Source organism: Brassica rapa, unplaced genomic scaffold (assembly GCF_000309985.2).
Source record: "Brassica rapa cultivar Chiifu-401-42 unplaced genomic scaffold, CAAS_Brap_v3.01 Scaffold0824, whole genome shotgun sequence".
NCBI lineage: Eukaryota > Viridiplantae > Streptophyta > Magnoliopsida > Brassicales > Brassicaceae > Brassica > Brassica rapa.
In genome coordinates this window covers 1-16,907 of record NW_022610764.1, presented here as the reverse complement: position 1 = coordinate 16,907, position 16,907 = coordinate 1, and the positions used below count along the sequence as shown (strand labels likewise).

At 43.2% G+C, this 16,907-nt stretch overlaps 2 non-coding genes across 2 annotated transcripts; both read right to left on the bottom strand.

Moving 5' to 3' along the window:
• Nucleotides 1–1,751: 1,751 nt before the first annotated feature.
• On the bottom strand, nt 1,752–1,858 carry LOC117131067. The gene has a single exon (XR_004454283.1). It is a non-coding gene; the product is annotated as a small nucleolar RNA R71 (small nucleolar RNA).
• Nucleotides 1,859–10,540: 8,682 nt separating this feature from the next.
• On the bottom strand, nt 10,541–10,646 carry LOC117131068. Its single transcript, XR_004454284.1, has one exon. It is a non-coding gene; the product is annotated as a small nucleolar RNA R71 (small nucleolar RNA).
• Between the last annotated feature and the right edge of the window lie 6,261 nt (nt 10,647–16,907).

Here is a 16,907-nt window from a genome sequence, read left to right as displayed (position 1 = left end):
AGAGCTTTTTTAGACCTAGTTTGTTACAAGTTTCATTTGGGAGAAGATCACTTGTGATTGGAACTCCTTGTTTCTATTTCTTTTCATCTATACTATGAGTTTCTATTCCTTTATTTTTATGAATTGCTTTGCTATGTCTGAGTAGTTCAACTGTTAGATCCAGGGTTCAGATAGGTTTGGGGATTAGCCCCAAACTATAGATCTGCCTTGTTGTGATATTCATGATAGATTTGTATTCATTGCTTGTTTTAGCCTTGCTAACTAGAACTTGATCATAGGATTGCATACTCAAGCACCCTTGTTATCCCATCCTGACATCTATCTATCATATTAGGACTGCTAGAGAGGGCTAACCGCCAATTTAGCATCTTAGTAGGCATTTCATACTCGCGCATAGGCCTGGCTAGAACCCGTCGATCGATGTCCTCAACTGAATCGATCGACGTTGGCAAAGGTGTATCGGTCGACGTCTTAATAGACCATCGATCGACACTCTCTCGTTGTCTGCATACTAACCGTTGAGACACGAGATCTAGTCTGTTAACCAGTGGTACATGCGACAGCTGATCACTGAGTTAAGCGAATGAGCTCTAATATATCATGCATGCAACAGTTAGGCATCTATAGGTATTATAATCTCCAACACCTGAATAGTGGCCCTGCATCTAATATCATTTCCAACCAAGTTACATTATTATTTACTCGCTTGTTACTATTGCTATTTCATTTAAACATTTACACCTTTAGAATTAATAAACACTAGATTTAATTGTTCCCTAGCTCCTTGTGGATTCGATCCCTAAGTACTACATCTGAACCTCTTTTGATGAGAGTAACACTCCTTAAGGTAATTTAAGTGGTATCAAATTTGGCGCCGTTGCCGGGGAGCTTTGATCGCCATTAGATTTAGTTTTATTGATTCTTATTCTTTTCTTTACCCCCTTTCTAATAATCTTTTTCTTGTCTTTTCAGGTGCATGCCCAGCGGTACCAGAAGCAACAAGGAGAAAGAATTGCTGTTCTCAGACGATCCTGCTCATTTGGAACGCACCATCCGTAGAGGTCAACGTTCCACATCGCTCGACGCAACAACTTCGTCGTCGATCGATACGCACAACCAACCGTCGACCGACACCAGACCATCATCATCGATCAATTCTAATCGTTCGACAACGATCGATACTACACCCCATACGTCGATCGATACCGTGTCGTCAAAAATGGTAAACATTATTATTCTAACTCAGGACGAGAACGGAAACCTGTATGACCAGGCCGGTCATCTGCGTAATGCAACAGGTCAGAAAATAGATGCTCACGGAACTGTAATCCCTGATGCTGATGCTACAGGAGCTTCTCAACCTGTAGATGAGGACGCTCGATCGAAACCACTGGCCGACTACAATCGCCCAGATGAGTACTATTCCAACAGATCAGCTATTCGACTTCCGGAGATCCAGAAGCAGAATTTCGAGCTGAAGCCTCAATACTACACTCTCGTGTCGCAGATACCCTACTCTGGGTTACCGCACGAGCATCCTATGGACCATTTGGAACGGTTCGAGGATCTAATCGCTGCTATTCGGATGGAAGGAGTCCCCGAAGATTACCTGCTGTGCAAGCTCTTCAGATACACGCTGAATGGAGAAGCGATGCACTGGCTTAGGCAGCAACCCACATGATCTTTAACATCCTGGAGCGACATCAAGACTGCTTTCTTAAGAAACTTCTTCGATGAGGCGCGCGCTGAAGAACTTCGGAAACAAAATTTCCACATTCTCGCAGAAGGCTGGAGAGTCCTTCAAAGATGCGTGGATTAGATTTAGGTTCTTCCAGCGAGACTGTCCACACCACGGATTTAACGAAGTGCAGCTGCTAAGCACTTTCTTCCGAGGTCTCGCCTTACAGTATCAAATGGCCCTTGATACGGCGAGTGAAGGAAACTTCACTACTCGGAATCCGTTGGAAGCTGTGAGACTTATCGAAAAAACTTGACTCTGAACGGAAGAAGTCTTGTAGCCTCTATCGGGAAGGAACAGATGGACGAAGTAAGAGCTAAGTTAGATGTGGTGCACGAGCTTCTTAGGAAGCAAGTCTGTTCAGCTGAAGGAGAAGTAGCAGATACGGAAGGAGAAGAAAATGTGAACTACATCGGAGGTACCGGATTCCAGAAATTTGGAAACCAGGGCGGAAACAGAAACTTCTTTGGAAATGGCCAAAGAAGTAACCAAAGTTCACAATTTCAAAAACCCTTCAACAACAGCAAAAGCTACTCGAACTCTTACTACCAAAATCCACCACCCCAGACTCAGGAAAGCAAGATCGAAGAAATGCTTGATCGAGTACTGTTGGGACAACAACAAATCACCGTGGATTTCAACGGTAAAATAGACTCCGCCTACAACACTCCGCCTATAACAATGTGAACACCAAAATGAGACCTTAGGGACTCAGGTGAGAAAACTTGAAACCAGTAATTCAGACGGGCGAGACATAAAGAGGCAAGAAGCTTTCGCTAGAGAGGCAGGAGCCGACAAAGGGAAACACCACGTAAATGCCATCATAGATGAGATTTCTGGCAAGTGGTGAGAAATGAAAAGCTTGAGGAAGGAGACTTCGAAATCGAAAGCTCCATGAGTCTCGGGCGGATCCCAATGGTGTCGACCGATGTCGAAACTCGCATCGATCGACATACCATGATGAAGATCGATCGACGGATTACTCCAGTCATCGATCGACGTCGTCTGCCAATCGACTGAATGCAATGCGGTTCGAATTCTAACTCATGAAGAATTCGCAGCTAAGCATCTTCACCCACCCTCCCCTTTCTATGATAAAATCGATCGATCGGTTGAGCCAAACATCGACAGAGTGAGTCCGACGTCGATCGTCACAACACACCTCCCATCGATCGACAGGCACCTCTGACATACCGAGTGCGGTTACCCTCAATCGATAATGATTACATCAACGCACTCAGACCCCACCTAAACCATTAGCAAACCCACCCGAACCAAAACCCAACCTTTAAATAGTTCACCAAATCAGTTCAAGAAGAACAAGAATCTGAAGGGAGAAGGTTAAGGAAAAGAGGAGAAGATTCCTAAAACCCTTAAGAGGGAAGCTAACGATAAGGAGATGGATGGTTTCACTAAACGAGTCCTCAGAATCCCAATCGAAAAACCTTTTGATGAAGCTTACTTCACACACCGGTTGTGGATGTTCTTCAGAGAAACAAAGGTAACTGAGGAGGACATTAGGAGAATGTTTCATCAAGTCAGAGAGAAGATGAAACACATGATCACATTGACGAAGAAGAGTGATCCTGGGAAGTTTGCAATACCATGCATAGTCAAGGGTGTTGAATTTCCCCATTCAATGTGTGATACAGGAGTATCAGTTAGTATCCTCGCTAGGATCATGGCAGACCAGCTTGGTTTGACCATCGAACCTTCAACGAAATCCTTCACCTTCGTGGATCTTTCAAAGAAACGATCAGGAGGAATCATAAGAGATCTGGAGGTACAGATTGGTAATGCCCTTGTCCCTGTAGATTTTCATGTCCTAGACATCGAGCTTAACTGGAACTCTTCACTTCTGCTTGGAAGATCTTTCCTAGCTACAGTAGGAGCTGTATGTGACATGAACAAAAACAAATTGTGTCTAACACTCATAGACCCAAATCATAGACCCAAACATCCACTACGACCCCATCCGACCTAAGAGAAAGGTCATTAATTCTGTGGATTATGGGAAAGAACTTAGCTTCATTGGCGCATGCCATTGTGGACCAGAGTATGAATCGGAGTACGAAACAGAGTACTCGGAATCGATCGACACCCCAACCTTTCCATCGATCGATTCCAATGAGTCAACGGTGACCGATGACCGGAACAACACGTCACTCGACGTAATACACCCAGTTGACCATTTCGCTTCACCTAATCATTGTTACCAACATTTTGCCTACCAACCTCCAAGCAAGAGAGGACATGACGATTATTCCATAGGGAGTTGGGCAGACAGTGGTTTCTATGAAAGTTTTGCAGTTGACACTGTAATTACTTCACCTAACGAGGAACATACAGAGGAATACGATGAGGATTATTGGAAAGAACGTGCAATAGAAATGTCTTTGCAGGATGAAAGACTTGAAACACATAAGTTCACCAACAAGTTTCCAACAACGTTCGACGCTGTGCACTCCACATCGGTCGATACCCACCCTCGTCCAGCAAAACAACCGCTCACATCGATCGACACCCACAAAGGAAAATCGATCGATATTAGCGCCGCAGCAAAAATTCAGGAGCAGGAGAATATTCCCTCCCCAACTAGGTTTAAAGATTCCTATATAAATCGTTTTGCACCCCCGAAACCACCTACACACATCAGAGCAAACACACAAGCAAAAAAGATGAACACTCTTCCTTCTACATCAACAGAAAAATCCATCAAGAGCAATCATCTCAAGAACACAAGTTCTGCAGAAATTACTCTGCCATCGATCGATGCAACTGTATCTACATCGATCGATACTACTCTAAACCCTAATCTTTCTATTTCTAAACTGAACGATTATGCAAACATTGATTACGGTTTTCTAACACCTGATGAATTTGGTATTTTCAGGGACCCAGATGGCAACGCACGTGCAATGGATGGAAGGATCTTACAAGTGTCCAGAGAGGACATAGCAGATACCCTTCAAGTAGCCAATGGACCTGACAACCTATTCTCACAGCAACGTGGCACTCCAGACGTCATTCAAACAGATCCTAACAACCACACAGGAGTCGCAACAACAGAGATCAACCCAGATCTATCACGCCAACCAAAAGGGCAAGCATCGATCGACGGTACAACGGAGACATCGATCGACAGAGTAACACCAACGTCGATCGATAGGGATAACTCAACTTCGATCGACAGACGGTATGAATGTGGAAACCGCGCTTTTGACATGTACGGAGCCAGAAAGTTCACTTGGGAACAAAGGGACGAGTATGGAGTCTACAGAGATGAGCGTGGACACGCATGCGGCTTAGCTGGTGAGATGATACCTGTCACAAAGGACGACATCAGGAAATTACTGGAAAGAGCATCTCTTTCTGAAGAGAGCCACATCTGTCTTCCAGAATATGCCACTTCCTTCACACTCACAAGACTGGCACCAGAACTCTACACCAAAGATGAAATCGATGAGATGGTGTTTGGTATTTGTGGTGCCAGGAGAAACTGGGAGAGGAGCTCAAATCATTGGTAGAAGATACACATCAGCCTTTGGATAGAGGCTACAATGAGCTTTTCAGAAGTATGGCAGAAAGAGGACAGAAATTGAGAGCTTACGTCAGCAACTTGAGAAGGAAGCTACGACTTCAGCATCGATCGACGCACCACATGCAACATCGATCGACGTCAGTCTTCCTACAGCTCTGATCCCTGCAGAACCGCAATGTTCAACACAACACAGGGATGAATGGGAAGTCTCATACATTGACACAAGGATAAACGACGTTTACTACCCTCTCAACAACAACGTGGACTGGCTAAGCACTAAAATCGAGCTACTACAGCAAGATCTGGACACCATTCGCAAGAAGGACCAACAACCAGCCACATCGATCGACATGTGTAGCTTCACATCGCTCGATGCTAAAGTCTCAGCAATGAATGAGAGACTGAGGACATACGAGGATATGCATGACCGCTTTATATCACCAGTCATGATAGATTTAAACAAATTGTCTAGTCAATTACTCCATGCCCAAAAAGATATTGACAACATTACTAATCAAAGTTTTTTGCAGGCAAAATCAGCATCGATCGACAGGCTACGAGGGCCTTGGATCGATGGCAAGAAACCTGTGGAGTTACTTCCTTACACAGCAGCAGAGGTTGACAAGATCACATCCAAGATCTACACTGCTCTAGACACCATGGAGGAACGACTTGACAAACGCTGCGATGACATCTACTTTCCATTCGACAACAAAATCAGTGGACTAGACAGCCACGCAGAATGGCTACAGAAAGAAGTCAAAGCCATTCAGAGGCAACTCGCAGCTCAACACCAGATATCAGCATCGATCGACAGGACACGAGCGAAATCGATCGATGGCAACTCACCGAGATCGACCAACGAACACATAATCGCATCGATCGACGCCGAGTCTACACCAATCGGCGAGCAGCTGATACACAAGACGATAGAGTCAATGCAAAAGGAACTGACAAAACCTTCAGCATACGCCTATGACAACATAGGCTGGCACCAGGTCAGCATTGACAACGTTCAAGAAAGGCTACAGAACATCTCCAATGTACTTGAGAAGATGGATGACAAATGGACAAGAAATGATGAGGCCAGAGAAGTTTCATTGCATCTTGGTCCAGAATGCACAGAGATGACGTGGATGCTTGCTTTCCAACAAGCAGCTGTTTCTCCACCCAATAGCCAATCACTACCACAGTCAAGCTAATAACCAAGCGCTGAGTGGGAGGCAACCCACTATTAGGTATTTTATTTAGGTTTTATTAGCTAGCATTTATTTACTTTCGTTTTATTTCTTTCAGATTTAGGAGACCCAAGTAGGAGGACCTGAATATCGACCGACGACGAGACGTCGACATCGCTCGACATAGACAACCACACGACGATCGATGTAACACTTACACATCGATCGATATCTAATCCGGTCAGATGTATCTTCCTTACTTGTTACATTTCGTACATCATAAACTATTCATCATAACTCCGGCTGAGTTACACTGGGACAGTGTAATTTAAGTCTGGGGGGAGATTTACTGATATAATTTATTTTTTTTACGTGTTACATCGATCGAAAATAAATTATGCTTAGCTATTGAAAATAGGACTATAACCTTATATTGATTTAAACATGAATATCTAACCAATCTTTAGCACCATTTTAGATTTACTGATTGCAGATAGCACTAAAGATGCTAAAGCGGATCAACCTATCAACTACACACTTGCCTTGAACCGTATGAAGTAACCAAAGCTGATTTCCAACACTAAACCTGACATAACCGCTTGTCTTGGGGCTTGGTATACATGGGATCGGATTCTTCAGACAGGTCTGGAAGGTAACGCCTGGTTTAGATTATTTATCACATTTTCTCTCTCTAAATTTCGACCCTAGATTAGTTAGTGAGTATTCAAAAAAAAAATAGATTTATTGTTTAATTAGGATGAGTCTGAAAAGGACTTGGTGGCTAAAACCATTAAGGCTTGATTCATAAAGACTCAAATAAAAGAGTTCGAAACGGGACTTGGAGGCGGCAATCTTCAAGGCTCGCTTCGCAAAGAACTCTTGGATTTTGGTCAAAAAGAAGTGAACAGAACTTGGTGGCAACCACCATTAAGTTTTGATTCATGGAAACCTGTCCAACCTTGGTCACTGATCCTGCAATGGAAGCAGACTTTGACTCAAGAGAGAAATTTAGAGAGAGAGAAACTAGGAACTAACTTTTAGCTGCAGCTCCAGATACATGTCTGAAATCCTTGCATCATATGATCGATACTCCCAAGGTAAAGCATTCACTTTATATTTATACTAAGAAATGAAATCAGTAGAGGGGATGTCAAATGTGAATTAATGAGTTGTGTTATGTTAGAAATGGTTGCTAAGCTAGGATATTGCATAGCGTGCTTTTGTGATTAGGACTTTTTAAATGTGGTTGCAAAATTGTGAGGAAAGATTTCTATGCTTTAAAATCTTAAGTCCCCAAATATTTTCAAACCTCTTTCAGAGAAACTGCCTGTATGTTTTGCTTGAGGACAAGCAAAAAGTAAGTCTGGGGGAGTTGATATACCTTGGATTTGACCCATTTTTATCCATGGTATATAAGTATTTTACTATATATATATATCTATGTTTTCTACTCTTCTAGGTAAGTTTTCAGGTTCAGGTGCATTTCAGAGTAAAGCTATGACTTTGGAGCATTTTGGAACTTAAAGGACATTTCACCCGAGCTGACCACTTAGAGGTCGACGAGAGGAAGAACAATCGATCGATGCGCATCAGTGTTGACAATCGATATCAGGAAATGCCTCGACAGATGAAGATTAATATCGATCGATGTACACAAGTACCATCGATCGATGTCGAGACACCAGACGCGACATTTTGGATTCAGCAGACTTAAAAACCAAGGCCAAGCCAAATTACCAAAATGCCCTGACGAGTTTTTAACCTAGTAGAATATATACTGCATAAGTGTTTTGACGGCAAGGAGAACAGAGCTTTTTCTAGACCTAGTTTTGTTACAAGTTTCATTTGGGAGAGAAGATCACTTGTGATTGGAACTCCTTGTTTCTATTTCTTTTCATCTATACTATGAGTTTCTATTCCTTTACTGTTATGAATTGCTTTGCTATGTCTGAGTAGTTCAACTGTTAGATCCAGGGTTCAGATAGGTTTGTGGGATTAGCCTCAAACTATAGATCTGCCTTGTTGTGGTATTCATGATAGATTTGTATTCATTGCTTGTTTTAGCCTTGCTAACTAGAACTTGATCATAGGATTGCATACTCAAGCACCCTTGTTATCCCATCCTGACATCTATCTATCATATTTGGACTGCTAGAGAGGGCTAACCGCCAATTTAGCATCTTAGTAGGGCATTTCATACTCGCGCATAGGCCTGGCTAGAACCCGTCGATCGATGTCCTCAACTGATAATCGATCGACGTTGGCAAAGGTGTATCGGTCGACGTCTTAATAGACCATCGATCGACACTCTCTCGTTGTCTGCATACTAACCGTTGAGACACGAGATCTAGTCTGTTAACCAGTGGTACATGCGACAGCTGATCACTGAGTTAAGCGAATGAGCTCTAATATATCATGCATGCAACAGTTAGGCATCTATAGGTATTATAATCTCCAACACGTGAATAGTGGCCCTGCATCTAATATCATTTTCAACCAAGTTACATTTATTATTTACTCGCTGTTACTATTGCTATTTCATTTAGACATTTACAACCTTTAGAATTAATAAACACTATATTTAATTGTAACCTAGCTCCTTGTGGATTCGATCCCTAAGTACTACATCTGAACCTCTTTTGATGAGAGTAACATTCTTTAGGGTAATTTGAGTGGTATCACCTTGTTACCCCATTATGACATCTATCTATCATATTAGGACTGCTAGAGAGGGCTAACCGCCAATTTAGTATCTTAATAGGGCATATCATCTCGCGCATAGGCCTGGCTAGAACCCGTCGATCGATGTCCTCAACTGACTATCGATCGACTCAGGCAAAGGTGTATCGGTCGACGTCCCAATAGGACCGTCGATCGATACTCTTTCGTTGTCAACATACTAACCGTTGAGACACGAGATCTAGCTTGTTAACCAGTGAAACATGCGACAGCTGATCACTGAGTTAAGCGGTTGAGTCCTAACATATCATGCATGCAACAAATAGGCATCTTTAGATATTATAATCTCCAACACCTGAATAGTGGCCCTGCATCTAATATCATTTCCAACCAAGTTACATTTACTTTTTACTTTGCTTGTTACTATTGCTATTTCATTTAAACATTTACAACTCTTAGAATTAATAAACACTAGATTTAATTGTTCCCTAGCTCCTTGTGGATTCGATCCCTAAGTACTACATCTGAACCTCTTTTGATGAGAGTAACACTCCTTAGGGTAATTTGAGTGGTATCAAATTTGGCGCCGTTGCCGGGGAGCTTTGATCGCCCTTAGATTTAGTTTTCAGGTGCATGCCCAGTGGTACAAGAAGCAACAAGGAGAAAGACTTGCTGTTCTCAGACGATCCTGCTCACTTGGAACGCACCATCCGTAGAGGTCAACGTTCCACATCGCTCGACGCAACAACTTCGTCGTCGATCGATACTCACAACCAACCGTCGACCGACACCAGACCTTCATCGTCGATCGATCCTAATCGTTCGACAACGATCGATACTACACCGCGTACGTCGATCGATACCGTGTCGTCAAAAATGGTAAACATTATTATTCTAACACAGGACGAGAACGGAAACCTGTATGACCAGGACGGTCATCTGCGTAATGCAACAGGTCAGAAAATAGATGCTCAGGGACTGTAATCCCTGATGCTGATGCTACAGGAGCTGCTCAACCTGTAGATGAGGACGCTCGATCGAAACCACTGGCCGACTACAATCGCCCAGATGAGTACTATTCCAACAGGGCTATTCGACTTCCGGAGATCCAGAAGCAGAATTTCGAGCTGAAGCCTCAATACTATACTCTCGTGTCGCAGATACTCTACTCTGGGTTACCGCACGAGCATCCTATGGACCATCTAGAATGGTTCAAGGATCTAATCGCTGCTATTCGGATTGAAGGAGTCCCCGAAGATTACCTGCTGTGCAAGCTCTTCAGATACACGCTGAATGGAGAAGCGATGCACTGGCTTAGGCAGCAACCCACATGATCCTTAACATCCTGGGCCGACATTAAGAATGCTTTCTTACGAAACTTCTTCGATGAGGCGCGCGCTGAAGAACTTCGGAAAACAATTTCCACATTCTCGCAGGAGGCTGGAGAGTCCTTCAAAGATGCGTGGATTAGATTTAGGTTCTTCCAGCGAGACTGTCCACACCACGGATTTAACGAAGTGCAGCTGCTAAGCACTTTCTTCCGAGGTCTCGCCTTACAGTATCAAATGGCTCTTGATACGGCGAGTGAAGGAAACTTCACTACTCGGAATCCGTTGGAAGCTGTGAGACTTATCGAAAACCTTGCTAACAGCAGCAGCACCAAAAACACTGACTCTGAACGGAAGAAGTCTGTAGCCTCTATCGGGAAGGAACAGATGGACGAAGTAAGAGCTAAGTTAGATGTGGTGCACGAGCTTCTTAGGAAGCAAGTCTGTTCAGCTGAAGGAGAAGTAGCAGATACGGAAGGAGAAGAAAATGTGAACTACATCGGAGGTACCGGATTCCAGAAATTTGGAAACCAGGGCGGAAACAGAAACTTCTTTGGAAATGGTCAAAGAAGTAGTAACCAGAGTTCACAATTTCAAAAACCCTTCAACAACAGCAAAAGCTACTAAACTCATACTACCAGAATCCACCACCCCAGACTCAGGAAAGCAAGATCGAAGAAATGCTTGATCGAGTACTGTTGGGACAACAACAAATCACCGTGGATTTCAACGGTAAAATAGACTCCGCCTACAACAATCTGAACACCAAAATCGAGACCTTAGGGACTAAGGTGAGAAAACTTGAAACGCAAGTAATTCAGACTGACGAGACAATAAAGAGGCAAGAAGCTTTCGCTAGAGAGGCAGGAGTCGATAAAGGAAAATACCACGTAAATGCCATCATAGATGATGATTTCTGGCAAGTGGTGAGAAATGAAAAGCTTGAGGAAGGAGACTTCGAAATCGAAAGCTCCATGAGTCTCGGCGGATCCCAATGGTGTCGACCGATGTCGATGAACTCGCATCGATCGACAGACCATGACAAAGATCGATGGACGGATTACTCCAGTCATCGATCGACGTCGTCCGCTAAACGACTGAATGCAATGCAGTTCGAATTCTAACTCATGAGGAATTCGCAGCTAAGCATCCTCACCCACCCTCCCCTTTCTATGATAAAATCGATCGATCGGTTGAGCCAACCATCGATCGACAGAGTGAGTCCGACGTCGATCGTCACACCCCACCTCCCATCGATCGACAGGCACCTCTGACATACCGAGTGCGGTTACCCTCAATCGATAATGATTATATCAACGCACTCAGACCACCACCTAAACCATTAGCTAGCCCACCCGAACCAAACCCAACCCTTTAAATAGTTCACCAGAACCAGTTCAAGAAGATCAAGAAACTGAAGGGAGAAGGTTAAGGAAAAGAAAGGAGAAAATTCCTAAGACCTTAAGAGGGAAGCTAACGATAAGGAGATGGATGGTTTCACTAAAAGAGTCCTCAGAATCCCAATCGAAAAAGCTTTTGATGAAGCTTACTTCACACACCGGTTGTGGATGTTCTTCAGAGAAACAAAGGTAACTGAGGAGGACATTAGGAGAATGTTTCATCAAGTCAGAGAGAAGATGAAACACATGATCACATTGACGAAGAATAGTGATCCTGGGAAGTTTGCAATACCATGCGTAGTCAAGGGTGTTGAATTTTCCCATTCAATGTGTGACACAGGAGCATCAGTTAGTATCCTCCCTAGGATCATGGCAGACAAGCTTGGTTTGACCATCGAACCTTCAACAGAATCCTTCACCTTCGTGGATCTTTCAGAAAAAACGATCAGGAGGTATCATAAGAGATCTGGAGCTACAGATTGGTAATGCCCTTGTCCCGGTAAATTTTCATGTCCTAGACATCGAGCTTAACTGGAACTCTTCACTTCTGCTTGGAAGATATTTCCTAGCTACAGTAGGAGCTGAATGTGACATGAACAAAAACAAATTGTGTCTGACGCTGATAGACCCCAAAATCCACTACGACACTATCCAACCTAAGAGAAAGGTTATTAATTCTGTGGATTACGGGAAAGAACTTGGCTTCATTGGCGCATGCCATTGTGGAGCAGAGTACGAATCGGAGTACGAAACAGAGTACTCGGAATCGATCGAGTCAACAGTGACCGATGACCGCAACAACACGTCGCTCGACGTTGATCAGCCGGTTGACCATTTCGCTTCACCTAATCATTGTTACCCACACTTTGCCTTCCAACCTCCAAGCAAGAGAGGACGTGATGATTATTCCATAGGCAGTTGGGCAGACAGTGGTTTCCATGAAAGTTTTGCAGTTGACACTGTAATTACTTCACCTAACGAGGAACATACAGAGGAATACGATGAGGATTATTGGAAGGAACGTGCAATAGAAATGTCTTTGCAGGATGAAAGATTGAAACACATAAGTTCACCAACACGTTTCCAACATTCTCGACGAAGTGCACTCCACATCGGTCGATACCCACCCTCGTCCAGCAAAACAACCGCTCACATCGATCGACACCCATACAGGAACATCGATCGATATTCGCGCCGCAGCGAAAATTCAGGAGCAGGAGAATATTCCCTCTCCAACTAGGTTTATAGATACCTATTTAAAACGTTTTGCACCCCTAATACCACCTCCACACACCAGAGCAGACACATAAGCAGAAAAGATGAACACTCTTCCATCTACATCAACAGGAAAATCCATGAAGAGCAATCATCTCAAGAACACAAGTTCTGCAGAAATTATTCTGCCCTCGATCGATGCATCTGTATCAACATCGATCGATACTACTCTTAACCCTAATCTTTCTATTTCTAAATTGAATGATAATGCAAACATTGATTACGGTTTTCTAACACCTGATGAATTTGGTATTTTCAGGGACCCAGATGGCAACGCACGTGCAATGATGGAAGGATCTTACAAGTGTCCAGAGAGGACATAGCAGATATCCTTCAAGTGGCCAATGGACCTGACAACCTATTCTCACAGCAACGTGGCACTCCAGACGTCATTCAAACAGATCCTAACAAACACGTAGGAGTCGCCGCAACAGAAATCAATCCAGATCTATCATGCCAACCAAAGGTCAAGCATCGATCGACGGGACAACTCAGACATCGATCGACAGGATAACACCAACGTCGATCGATAAGGATGACCCGACGTCGATCGACAGACGTTATGAATTTGGAAACCGCGCTTTTGACATGTACGGAGCCAGAAAGTTCACTTGGGAACGAAGGGACGAGTATGGAGTCTACAGAGATGAGTGTGGACACGCACGAGGCGTAGCTGGTGAGATGATACCTGTCACAAAGGACGACATCAGGAAATTACTGGAAAGAGCATCTCTTTTTGAAGAGAGCCACATCTGTTCTTCCAGAACATGCCACTTCCTTCACACTCACAAGACTGGCACCAGAACTCTACACCAAAGATGAAATCAACGAGATGGTGACTGGTATTTGTGGAGCTCAGGAAAAACTGGGAGAGGAGCTCAAATCATTGGTAGAAGATACACATCAACCTTTGGATAGAGGCTACAATGAGCTTTTCAGAAGTATGGTAGAAATGAGGACAGAAATTGAGAGTTTACGTCAGCAACTTGAGAAGGAAGCCACGACCTCAGCATCGATCGACGCACCACATGCACCATCGATCGACGTCAGTCTTCCTACAGCCCAGATCCCTGCAGAACCGCAATGTTCAGCAGAACACAAGGATGAATGGGAAGTCTCATACATCGACACGAGGATAAACGACGTGTACTACCCTCTCAACAACAACGTGGACTGGCTGAGCACTAAAATCGAGCTACTACAGCAAGATCTGGACACCATTCGCAAGAAGGACCAACAACCAGCCACATCGATCGATGTGTGTACCATCACATCGCTCGACGCTAAGATCTCAGCCATGGAATAGGCTGAAGACTTACGAAATCATGCATGACCGCTTCGTATCACCAGTCATGATAGATTTAAACAAATTGTCTAGTCAAATACTTCATGCCCAAAGGATATTGATAACATTACTAATCAAATTTTTTGCAGGCAAACTCATCTACGATCGACAGGCTACGAGGGCCTTGGATCGATGGCAAGAATCCTGTGGAGTTACTTCCCTACACAGCAGCAGAGGTTGACAAGATCACATCCAAGATCTACACTGCTATAGACACCATGGATGAACGACTTGACAAACGCTGCGATGACATCTACTTTCCATTCGACAACAGAATCAGTGGACTAGACAGCCACGCAGAATGGCTACAAAAAGAAGTCAAAGCCATTCAGAGGCAACTCGCAGCCAACACCAGATATCAGCATCGATCGACAGGAAGCGAGCGAAATCGCTCGATGGTAAGTCGCCGAGATCGACCGACGAACACATAATCGCATCGATCGACGCCGAGTCTACACCAGCCGGCGAGCAGCTGATACACAAGACGTTAGAGTCAATGCACAAGGAACTGACAGAACTTTCAGCATACGCCTATGACAACATAGGCTGGCACCAGGTCAGCATTGACAACGTTCAAATAGGCTACATAACATCTCCAATGTACTTGAGGAGATGGATGACAAATGGACAAGAAATGATGAGGCCACAAGAAGTTTCATTGCATCTTGGTCCAGAATGTGCAGAGATGACGTGGATGCTTGTTTTCCAACAAGCAGCTGTTTCTCCCCCCAAATAGCCAATCACTACCACAGTCAAGCTAAATGACTATAACCAAGCGCTGAGTGGGAGGCAACCCACTATTAGGTATTTATTTTGGTTTTATTAGCTAGCATTTATTTACTTTCGTTTTATTTCTTTCAGATTTAGGAGACCCAAGTAGGAGGACTTAATATCGACCGCCGACAAGACGTCGACATCGCTCGACATAGACAACCACACGACGATCGATGTAACATTTTCCCATCGATCGATATCTAATCCGGTCAGATGTATCTTCCCTACTTGTTACATTTCGTACATCATGAATTATTCCATCATAACTCCGGCTGAGTTACACTGGGACAGTGTAATTTAAGTCTGGGGGAGATTTACTGATATAATTTATTTTATTCTTATATAAAAGGAATTTTAATAATTATGCTTAGCTATTGAAAATAGGGACTATAATCTTATATTGATTTAAACTTGAATATCTAACCAATCTTTAGCACCATTTTAGATTTACTGATTGCAGATAGCACTATAGATGCTAAAGCAGATCAACCTATCAACTACACACTTGCCTTGACCGTATGAAGTAACCAAAGCTGATTTCCAACACTAAACCTGACATAACCGCTTGTCTTGGGGCTTGGTATACATGGGATCAGATTCGTCAGACAGGTCTGGAAGGTAACGCCTTGTGTAGATTATTTATCATATTTTCTCTCTCTAAATTTCGACCCTAGAATAGTTAGTGTTTCCATTTAAAAAAAATAAGATCTATTGTTTACTTAGGATGAGTCTGAACAGGACTTGGTGGCTAAAACCATTAAGGCTTGATTCATAAAGACTCCAATAAAAGAGTTCGAAACGGGACTTGGAGGCGGCAATCTTCAAGGCTCACTTTTGCAAAGAACTCTTGGATATAGGTCAAAAAGAAGTGAACAGAGCTTGGTGGCAACCACCATTAAGTTTTGATTCATGGAAGCCTGTCCAATCTTGGTCACTGATCCTGCAATGGAAGCAGACTTTGACTCAAGAGAGAAAATTAGAGAGAGAGAGAAACTAGGAACTAACTTTTACTTGCAGCTCCAGATACTTGTCTGAAATCCTTGCATCCTATGATCGATACTCCCAAGGTAAAGCATTCACTATATATTTATGCTAAGAAATGAAGTCAGTAGAGGGGATGTCAGACGTGAATTGATGAGTTGTGTTATGTTAGAAATGGTTGCTAAGCTAGGATATTGCATAGTGTGCTTCTATGATTACGACTTTTTAAATGTGGTTGCAAAATTGTTAAGGAAAAGATTTCTATGCTTTAAAATCTTATGTCCCTAATATTTTCAAACCTCTTTCAGAGAGACTACCTGTATGTTTTGCTTGAGGACAAGCAAAAGGTTAAGTCTGGGGGAGTTGATATACCTTGGATTTGACCCGTTTTCATCCATGGTATATAGGTGTTTACTATATATATATATATAATATATATATATATATTATATATTATATATATATATATCTATGTTTCTACTCTTCTAGGTATGTTTTCAGGTTCACGTGCATTTCGGAGTAAATCTATGACTTGGAGCATTGGAGCTTAAAGGACATTTCACCCGAGCTGACCATGTAGGGTCGACGAGAGGAAGAACAATCGATCGATGCGCATCCAGTGCTGTCAATCGACACCAAGGAGATTCTCGACAGTTGAAGATTAATAT